The sequence below is a fragment of the Oncorhynchus masou genome, chromosome 29 (assembly GCF_036934945.1).
Source record: "Oncorhynchus masou masou isolate Uvic2021 chromosome 29, UVic_Omas_1.1, whole genome shotgun sequence".
In the NCBI taxonomy this organism is placed as follows: domain Eukaryota; kingdom Metazoa; phylum Chordata; class Actinopteri; order Salmoniformes; family Salmonidae; genus Oncorhynchus; species Oncorhynchus masou.
The window spans coordinates 19,447,136-19,456,940 of NC_088240.1; positions in this window are offsets into that span (position 1 = coordinate 19,447,136).

A 9,805-nucleotide genomic window follows, 5' to 3' on the forward strand; every position below is an offset into this window, starting at 1 on the left:
ATCATAACCGCCATCGATAAAAGACAGTACTGTGCAGCCGTCTTCATCGACCTTGCCAAGGCTTTCGACTCTGTCAATCACCATATTCTTATCGGCAGACTCAGTAGCCTCGGTTTTTCGGATGACTGCCTTGCCTGGTTCACCATTTACTTTGCAGACAGAGTTCAGTGTGTCAAATCGGAGGGCATGCTGTCCGGTCCTCTGGCAGTCTCTATGGGGGTGCCACAGGGTTCAATTCTCGGGCCGACTCTTTTTTCTGTATATATCAATGATGTTGCTCTTGCTGCGTGCGATTCCCTGATCCACCTCTACGCAGATGACACCATTCTATATACTTCCGGCCTGTCCTTGGACACTGTGGTATCTAACCTCCAAATGAGCTTCAATGCCATACAACACTCCTTCCGTGGCCTCCAACTGCTCTTTAACGGCAGTAAAACCAAATGCATGCTTTTCAACCGATCGCTGCCTGCACCCGCATGCCCGACGAGCATCACCACCCTGGATGGTTCCGACCTTGAATATGGACACCTATAAGTACCTAGGTGTCTGGCTAGACTGTAAACTCTCCTTCCAGACTCATATCAAACATCTCCAATCGAAAATCACATCAAGAGTCGGCTTTCTATTCCGCAACAAAGCCTCCTTCACTCACGCCGCCAAACTTACCCTAGTAAAACTGACTATCCTACCGATCCTCGACTTCGGCGATGTCATCTACAAAATTGCCTCCAACACTCTACTCAGCAAACTGGATGCAGTTTATCACAGTGCCATCCGTTTTGTCACTAAAGCACCTTATACCACCCACCACTGCGACTTGTATGCTCTAGTCGGCTGGCCCTCGCTACATATTCGTCGCCAGACCCACTGGCTCCAGGTCATCTACAAGTCCATGCTAGGTAAAGCTCCGCCTTATCTCAGTTCACTGGTCACGATGGCAACACCCATCCGTAGCACACGCTCCAGCAGGTGTATCTCACTGATCATCCCTAAAGCCAACACCTCATTTGGCCGCCTTTCGTTCCAGTACTCTGCTGCCTGTGACTGGAACGAATTGCAAAAATCCCTGAAGTTGGAGACTTTTATCTCCCTCACCAACTTCAAACATGTGCTATCTGAGCAGCTAACCGATCGCTGCAGCTGTACATAGTCTATTGGTAAATAGCCCACCCATTTTCACCTACCTCATCCCCATACTGTTTTTATTTATTTACTTTTCTGCTCTTTTGCACACCAATATCGCTACCTGTACATGACCATCTGATCATTTATCACTCCAGTGCTAATCTGCAAAATTGTAATTATTCGCCTACCTCCTCATGCCTTTTGCACACAATGTATATAGACTCCCCTTTTTTTGTACTGTGTTATTGACTTGTTAATTGTTTACTCCATGTGTAACTCTGTGTTGTCTGTTCACACTGCTAAGCTTTATCTTGGCCAGGTCACAGTTGCAAATGAGAACTTGTTCTCAACTAGCCTACCTCGTTAAATAAAGGTGAAATAAAAAAATAAAAAATAAAAAATGATTTGCTTGGGTCTAATTGTGCTGCTGTCCTGGGGCTCTGTGGGGTGTGTTTGTGTTTGTGAACAGAGCCCCAGGACCAGCTTGCTTAGGGGACTCTTCTCCAGGTTCATCTCTCTGTAGGTGATGGCTTTGTTATGGAAGGTTTGGGAATCGCTTCCTTTTAGGTGGTTGTAGAATTTTACAGCTATTTTCTGTATTTTGATAATTAGTGGGTATCGGCCTAATTCTGCTCTGCATGCATTATTTGGTGATCTACGTTGTACACGGAGGATATTTTTGCAGAATTCTGCATGCAGAGTCTCAATTTGGTGTTTGTCCCATTTTGTGAAATCTTGGTTGGTGAGCGGACCCCAGACAACACAACAATAAAGGGCAATGGGTTCTATGACTGATTCAAGTATTTTTAGCCAGATCCTAATTGGTATGCTGAATTTTATGTTCCTTTTGATGGCATAGAATGCCCTTCTTGCCTTGTCTCTCAGATCGTTCACAGCTTTGTGGAAGTTACCTGTGGCGCTGATGTTTAGCCCAAGGTATGTATCATTTTTTGTGTGCTCTAGGGCAACAGTATCTAGATGGAATTTGTATTTGTGGTCCTGGTGACTGGACCTTTTTTGCAACACCATTATTTTCGTCTTACTGAGATTTATTGTCAGGGGCCAGGTCTGGCAGAATCTGTGAAGAATATCTAGGTTCTGCTGAGGCCCTCTTTGGTTGGTGACAGAAGCACCAGATCATCAGCAAACAGCAGACATTTGACTTCAGATTCTATTTTTTTCACCTTTATTTAACCAGGTAGGCAAGTTGAGAACAAGTTCACATTTACATTTGCGACCTGGCCAAGATAAAGCAAAGCAGTTCGACACATACAACAACACAGAGTTACACATGGAGTAAAACAAACATACAGTCAATAATACAGTAGAGACAAGTCTATATACGATGTGAGCAGATGAGGTGAGATAAGGGAGGTAAAGGCAAAAAAGACCATGGTGGCAAAGTAAATACAAAATAGCAAGTAAAACACTGGAATTGTAGATTTGCAGTGGAAGAATGTGCAAAGTAGAAATAAAAATAATGGGGTGCAAAGGAGCTAAATAAATAAATAAATAAAATAAACACAGTAGGGAAAGAGGTAGTTGTTTGGGCTAAATTATCGATGGGCTATGTACAGGTGCAGTAATCTGACAGCTGGTGCTTAAAGCTAGTGAGGGAGATAAGTGTTTCCAGTTTCAGAGATTTTTGTAGTTCGTTCCAGTCATTGGCAGCAGAGAACTGGAAGGAGAGGCGGCCAAAGAAAGAATTGGTTTTGGGGGTGACCAGAGATATACCTGCTGGAGTGCGTGCTACAGGTAGGTGATGCTATGGTGACCAGCGAGCTGAGATAAGGGGGGACTTTACCTAGCAGGGTCTTGTAGATGACATGGAGCCAGTGGGTTTGGCGACGAGTATGAAGTGAGGGCCAGCCAACGAGAGCGTACAGGTCGCAATGGTGGGTAGTATATGGGGCTTTGGTGACAAAACAGATGGCACTGTGATAGACTGCATCAAATTTGTTGAGTAGGGTATTGGAGGCTATTTTGTAAATGACATCGCCAAAGTCAAGGATTGGTAGGATGGTCAGTTTTACAAGGGTATGTTTGGCAGCATGAGTGAAGGATGCTTTGTTGTGAAATAGGAAACCAATTCTATATTTAATTTTGGATTGTAGATGTTTGATGTGGGTCTGGAAGGAGAGTTTACAGTCTAACCAGACACCTAGGTATTTGTAGTTGTCCACATATTCTAAGTCAGAGCCGTCCAGAGTAGTGATGTTGGACAGGCGGGCAGGTGCAGGTAGCGATCGGTTGAAGAGCATGCATTTAGTTTTACTTGTATTTAAGAGCAGTTGGAGGCCACGGAAGGAGAGTTGTATGACATTGAAGCTTGCCTGGAGGGTTGTTAATAACACAGTGTCCAAAGAAGGGCCAGAAGTATACAGAATGGTGTTGTCTACGTAGAGGTGGATCAGAGACTCACCAGCAGCAAGAGCGACATCATTGATGTATACAGAGAAGAGTGTCGGTCCAAGAATTTAACCCTGTGGCACCCCCATAGAGACTGTCAGAGGTCCGGACAGCAGACCCTCCGATTTGACACACTGAACTCTATCAGAGAAGTAGTTGTTGAACCAGGCGAGGCAGTCATTTGAGAAACCAAGGCTGTCGAGTCTGCCTATGAGGATGTGGTGATTGACAGAGTCGAAAGCCTTCGCCAGATCAATGAATACGGCTGTATAGTAATGTTTCTTATCGATGGCGGTTAAGATATTGTTTAGGACCTTGAGCGTGGCTGAGGTGCACTCATGACCAGCTCTGAAACCGGATTGCATAGCAGAGAGGGTATGGTGAGATTCGAAATGGTCGGTAATCTGTTTGTTGACTTGGCTTTCGAAGACCATAGAAAGGCAGGGTAGGATAGATATAGGTCTGTAGCAGTTTGGGTCAAGAGTGTCCCCCCCTTTTGAAGAGGGGGATGACCGCATCTGCTTTCCAATCTTTGGCAATCTCAGACGACACGAAAGAGAGCTAGGCTAGTAATAGGGGTGGCAACAATTCCGGCAGATAATTTTAGAAAGAAATGGTCCAGATTGTCTAGCCCGGCTGATTTGTTGGGGTCCAGATTTTGCAGCTCTTTCAGAACATCAGCTGACTGGATTTGGTTGAAGGAGAAATGGGGAAGGCTTGGGCGAATTGCTGTGGCGGATGCAGTGCTGTTGACCGGGGTAGGGGTAGCCAGGTGGAAAGCATGGCCAGCCATAGAAAAATGCTTGTTGAAATTCTCAATTATAGTGGATTTATCAGTGGTGACAGTGTTTCCTATCTTCAGTGCAGTGGGCAGCTGGGAGGAGGTGTTCTTATTCTGCATGGACTTTACAGTGTCCCAGAACCTTTTTGAGTTAGTGTTGCAGGAAGCAAATATATGCTTGAAAAAGCTAGCCTTGGCTTTTCTAACTGCCTGAGTTTATTGGTTTCTAGCTTCCCTGAAAAGCTGTATATCACGGGGGCTGTTCGATGCTAATGCAGAAGTAGTAGGGTGAGGGAAGGGTGAGGCCGGGTGCTGCAGACTTTTCTAGTGCCCACGTCAATTCGTTGATATATATGTTGAAGAGGTTGGGGCTTAAGCTGCATCCCTGTCTCACCCCATGGCCCTGTGGGAAGAAATATGTGTGTTCTTTGCTTATTTTAACCGCACACTTGTTGTTTGTGTACATGGATTTTATAATGTCGTATGTTTTACCCCCAACACCACTTTCCATCAATTTGTAAATCAGACCCTCATGCCAAATTGAGTCGAAGGATTTTTTGAAATCAACAAAGCATGAGAAGACTTTGCCTTTGTTTTGGTTTGTTTGGTTGTCAATTAGGGTGTGCAGGGCGAATACATGGTCTGTTGTATGGTAATTTGGTAAAAAGCCAATTTGACATTTGCTCAGTACATTGTTTTCATTGAGGAAATGCACAAGTCTGTTGTTAATGATAATGCAGAGGATTTTCCTAAGGTTGCTGTTGAAGCACATCCCACGGTAGTTATTGGGGTCAAATTTGTCTCCACTTTTGTGGATTGGGGTGATCAGTCCTTGGTTCCAAGTATTGGGGAAGATGCCAGGGCTAAGGATGATGTTAAAGAGTTTTAGTATAGCCAATTGGAATGTGTTGTCTGTATATTTGATCATTTCATTAACGATACCATCAACACCACATGCCTTTTTGGGTTAGAGGGTTTTTATTTTGTCCTGTAGCTCATTCAAGGTAATTGGAGAATCCAGTGGGTTCTGGTAGTCTTTAATAGTTGATTCTAAGATTTATATTTGATCCTGTATATGTTTTTGCTCTTTGTTCTTTGTTTTGGAGCCAAAAAGATTGGAGAAGTGGTTTACCCATACATCTCCATTTTGGATAGATAACTGTTTGTGTTGTTGTTTGTTTAGTGTTTTCCAATTTTCCCAGAAGTGGTTAGAGTCTATGGATTCTTCAATTACATTGAGCTGATTTCTGACGTGCTGTTCATTTTTTCCCCGTAGTGTATTTCTGTATTGTTTTAGTGATTCACCATAGTGAAGACGTAGACTCAGGTTTTCCGGGTTTCTATGTTTTTGGTTGGACAGGTTTCTCAATTTCTTTCTTAGATTTTTGCATTCTTCATCAAACCATTTGTCATTGTTGTTCATTTTAATTGTTTTTCTATTTGAGATGTTTAGATTTGATAGGGAAGCTGAGGTCAAATACACTGTTAAGATTTTCTACTGCCAAGTTTACACCTTCACTATTACAGTGGAACGTTTCACTCAGGAAATTGTCTAAAAGGGATTGAATTTGTTGTTTCCTAATTGTTTTTTCCCGTAGGTTTCCAAACTGCATTCCTTGCATCTATAGCATTTCTTAATGTTACTCAGTTCCTTTGGCTTTGATGCCTCATGATTGAGTATTGCTCTGTTCAAGTAGACTGTGATTTTGCTGTGATCTGATAGGGGTGTCAGTGGGCTGACTGTGAACGCTCTGAGAAACTCTGGGTTGAGGTCAGTGATAAAGTAGTCTACAGTACTACTGCCAAGAGATGAGCTATAGATGTACCTACCTACTAGGAGTCCCCTCGAAGCCTACCATTGACTATGTACATTCCCAGCGTGCAACAGAGTTGCAGGAGTTGTGACCCATTTTTGTTGGTTATGTTGTCATAGTTGTGCCTAGGGGGGCATATGGGGGAGGGAATGCTGTCACCTGCGGGCAGGTGTTTGTCCCCCTTTGTGCTGAGTGTCAGGGTGTCAGGTTCTTGTTGGTTCTGGCATTTAGGTCGCCACAGACTAGTACATGTCCCTGGGCCTGGAAATTATTGATTTCCCCCTCCAGGATGGAGAAAGTGTCTTCTCCATCCTGGAGATTCTAGTGGGGGGATATAGGTAGCACACAGGAGGACATTTTTCTCTGTTAAGATAATTTCCTTTTGAATTTCTAGCCAAATGTAAAACGTTCCTGTTTTGATTAACCTCTCTGGGATATGTGGGACGCTAGCCAAAAGCCAGTGAAAATGCAGAGCGCCCAATTCAAATAAATTACTATAAAAATCTAACTTTCATTAAATCACACATACAATATAGCAAATTAAAGCTACACTTGTTGTGAATCCATTCAACATGTCAGATTTCAAAACGGCTTTTCGGCGAAAGCAAATGATGCTATTATCTGAGGATAGCACCGCCGTAAACAAAGAGAGAAAAGCATATTTCAACCCTACAGGAGCGACACAAAACGCAGAAATAAAAATATAATTCATGCCTTACCTTCAACGAGCTTATTTTGTTGGCACTCCAATATGTCCCATAAACATCACAAATGGTCCTTTTGTCCAAGTAATTCCATCAATATATATCCAAAATCTCCATTTATTTGGCACGTTTGATCCATAAAAACACTGGTTCCAACTTGCACAACGTGATTACAAAATATCCCAAAAGTTACCTGTAAACTTTGCCAAAACATTTCAAACTACTTTTGTAATACAACTTTAGGTATTGTTCTACGTAAATAATCGATCAAATTGAAGACGGGATGATCTGTGTTCAATACAGCAGGAAAACAAACTGTGTCTAGCTTTCTGGCCATGCGCCTCTATCAAACAGTACACTTCAAGTGACCCTCGTTCAAGATGGCCGTACTTATTCATTACACAAAGGAAAAACCTCAACCAATTTCTAAAGACTGTTGACATCCAGTGGAAGCGATAGGAACTGCAAAAAGGTCCCTTAGAAATCTGGAATCCCAATGAAAACCAATTGAAAAGAGAGTGACCTAAACATTTAAAAAATCTGAATGGTTTGTCCTCTGGGTTTCGCCTGCTAAATAAGTTATGTTATACTCACAGACATGATTCAAACAGTTTTAGAAACTTCTGAATGTTTTCTATCCAAATCTAATGATATGCATATCTTATCTTCTGGAGATGAGTAGCAGGAAGTTGAATTTGGGCATGCATTTCATCCGGATGTGAAAATACTGCCCCCTGTCACCAAGAAGTTAATTTAATGGAGTGAGTTTGGTCTGCGCTATACCAAATTAGCATACCCCCTGAGTCCCTTCCATGTTTCACACCTGGTAGTTTGGTGGATGGGACGACCAGCTCTCTGTAACCTAGAGGGCAACCAGTGGGTCCGTCTCCACTATACCAGGTTTCTTGCAGGATGACAATGTCTGTATTACCGATTTCTTTGGTGAAGTCCGGGTTCCTGCTCTTTAGGCCAAAGGCAGATGACCTCAGGCCTTGGATATTCCAGGATGAAATAGTGAAGGATCTGTGTTCCATAAAGTGTCCAATGTTGTTGGTCGTGTGGTTTGGCCTCAGGCCAGTAAGTGTGAACAGAGCCTGCTGAGCATCTGGTACATGCCATTGGCTTGGGCTAGAGTAAGAGTGGGGTTTGGGCCTGTTTGCCCTCTCACTGCCTGCGCGTATGTGTGACTTCCAAGTTGAGTCCCTCTTTGCGGGGGTAGGGTGCATGGGGTGGGCAGGACGGGCATAGGTCTGAACTGAGGGGGCCTAAATGGGGTGTGGGCATGGTTGACGTGTGGGGGTGTTTATTGGTTGGAGTGGGGGTATGGATGTGGCTGGTGTTGCTGTGGTCTGGATGTAAGCCCTCTTGGCGTGGGTCCTCTATGTGTAGGTCCGGGAGGGGGGGGGGGTCCCGCAGGTCTGGGAGGGTGTCTCGCTCGTCTGGGCGGGATGTCTATTGATCTGTTGCTCCTGTGTGAAGTGTTGGGGATACGTTTGAGAGCGATGTCCTTTAGAGTCCGGGCAAAGGTGGGCACTGCTGCCTTGTAGAGGTGGACCTAGTCATAGAGGCTGTTCAAGTCCAGGGTGGAGTGGTGGGCCAGGAAAACATTTGGTTTTGAGGCACAGTCACGGGAAATACTTGCCTTTACCCACTGTATTGTGGCAGGGTGGAACTCTTTGCATGGTAGCAGGGTGAAGATAACCACTTGTGCATTGGGGAAAGTAGAAGAAGCTTTTTCAATCACTCCCTTCAGTGTTGTGGCCACCCTTAACTGCTGTGCTCTCAGGTCGTTTGTGCCTGTGTGTATTATTATGTGGCTGGGTGACCCTAGTTGGTCCTCAGACAGAAGGTCTAGGGCGCGTTGGGTGTTTGGACATCAGAGTTTAGACGCTGTGTTTGGGAAAAAGAGTTTTCTTGTATATATTTCCCATTTCTCTGTCTCTGTCTCTGTCTCTAACTGTCTCTGTCTCTAACTCTCTCTTTCTCTAACTCTCTCTTTCTCTAACTCTGTCTCTAACTCTCTTTCTCTCTCTGTCTCTAACTCTCTTTGTCTCTAACTCTGTCTCTAACTCTCTCTGTCTCTAACTCTGTTTCTTTCTCTGTCTCTAACTCTGTGTTTCCATCTGTTTTTGTATCTAGCTCTGTCTCTAACTCTGTCTCTAACTCTTTCTCTGTCTCTAACTTCTTCTCTGTCTCTAACTCTGTCTTTAACTCTTTTTGTCTCAGTCAACGTTTTTTGTGATATTTTTTCACATAATTTTGCCAGTGTGTCTTGACTATACCACATCCACTGCGTTTGACATTGTGCTCAGGATGTCAGACGGACCTCAAAGTAATAGACAGTTTATTTTTTTCAGTTGGTACATCTTTGAATCATATTGGGTGGTTTTGGTCTCACATGTCTGGAGAGGCTGGGTTGAGACGATCTTGTGGTTGCCCTGAGTGAGTGGAGGGCTGTGGGTGTGAGTCTATGGGTAGCTTCATGTTGTTGACCTTAGTTTCATAAATAGTCACTAACAGTTGAGAGGAACTGAGAGAAGACGGGTGTGGACTGTGAACTTTATTTGTGTGGAAGGGAACACATATTTTCATACTCACAACGGAATAACACAGTTTAAATACACTATTCATGGTATAGGGTACAACCACAAGCTTGAATTGGCAAATGCAATACATGTTATATGAAGTTAGATGGGTCTATCACCCAAACCACAAGAATGAAAATGACAACAAAATCAGTCTAGTTGCTATACATTTTGAAATGAGGAATGTGCACACAAAAAAGTATACATTTTTATCATAAACATATCTCAGATGATATATGAATACTATTAGCGTATCTCTTTGGCAGTCTCTGCACACCAAAAATCCAGCTTTGTACAAAGCACAAACGTGTTTCAGTCTCTTGGGCAATTGTTTGTGGGATGTAAAGTGGAAGGAAATCTGACGCCTTTTCCACTCTTGTAAAG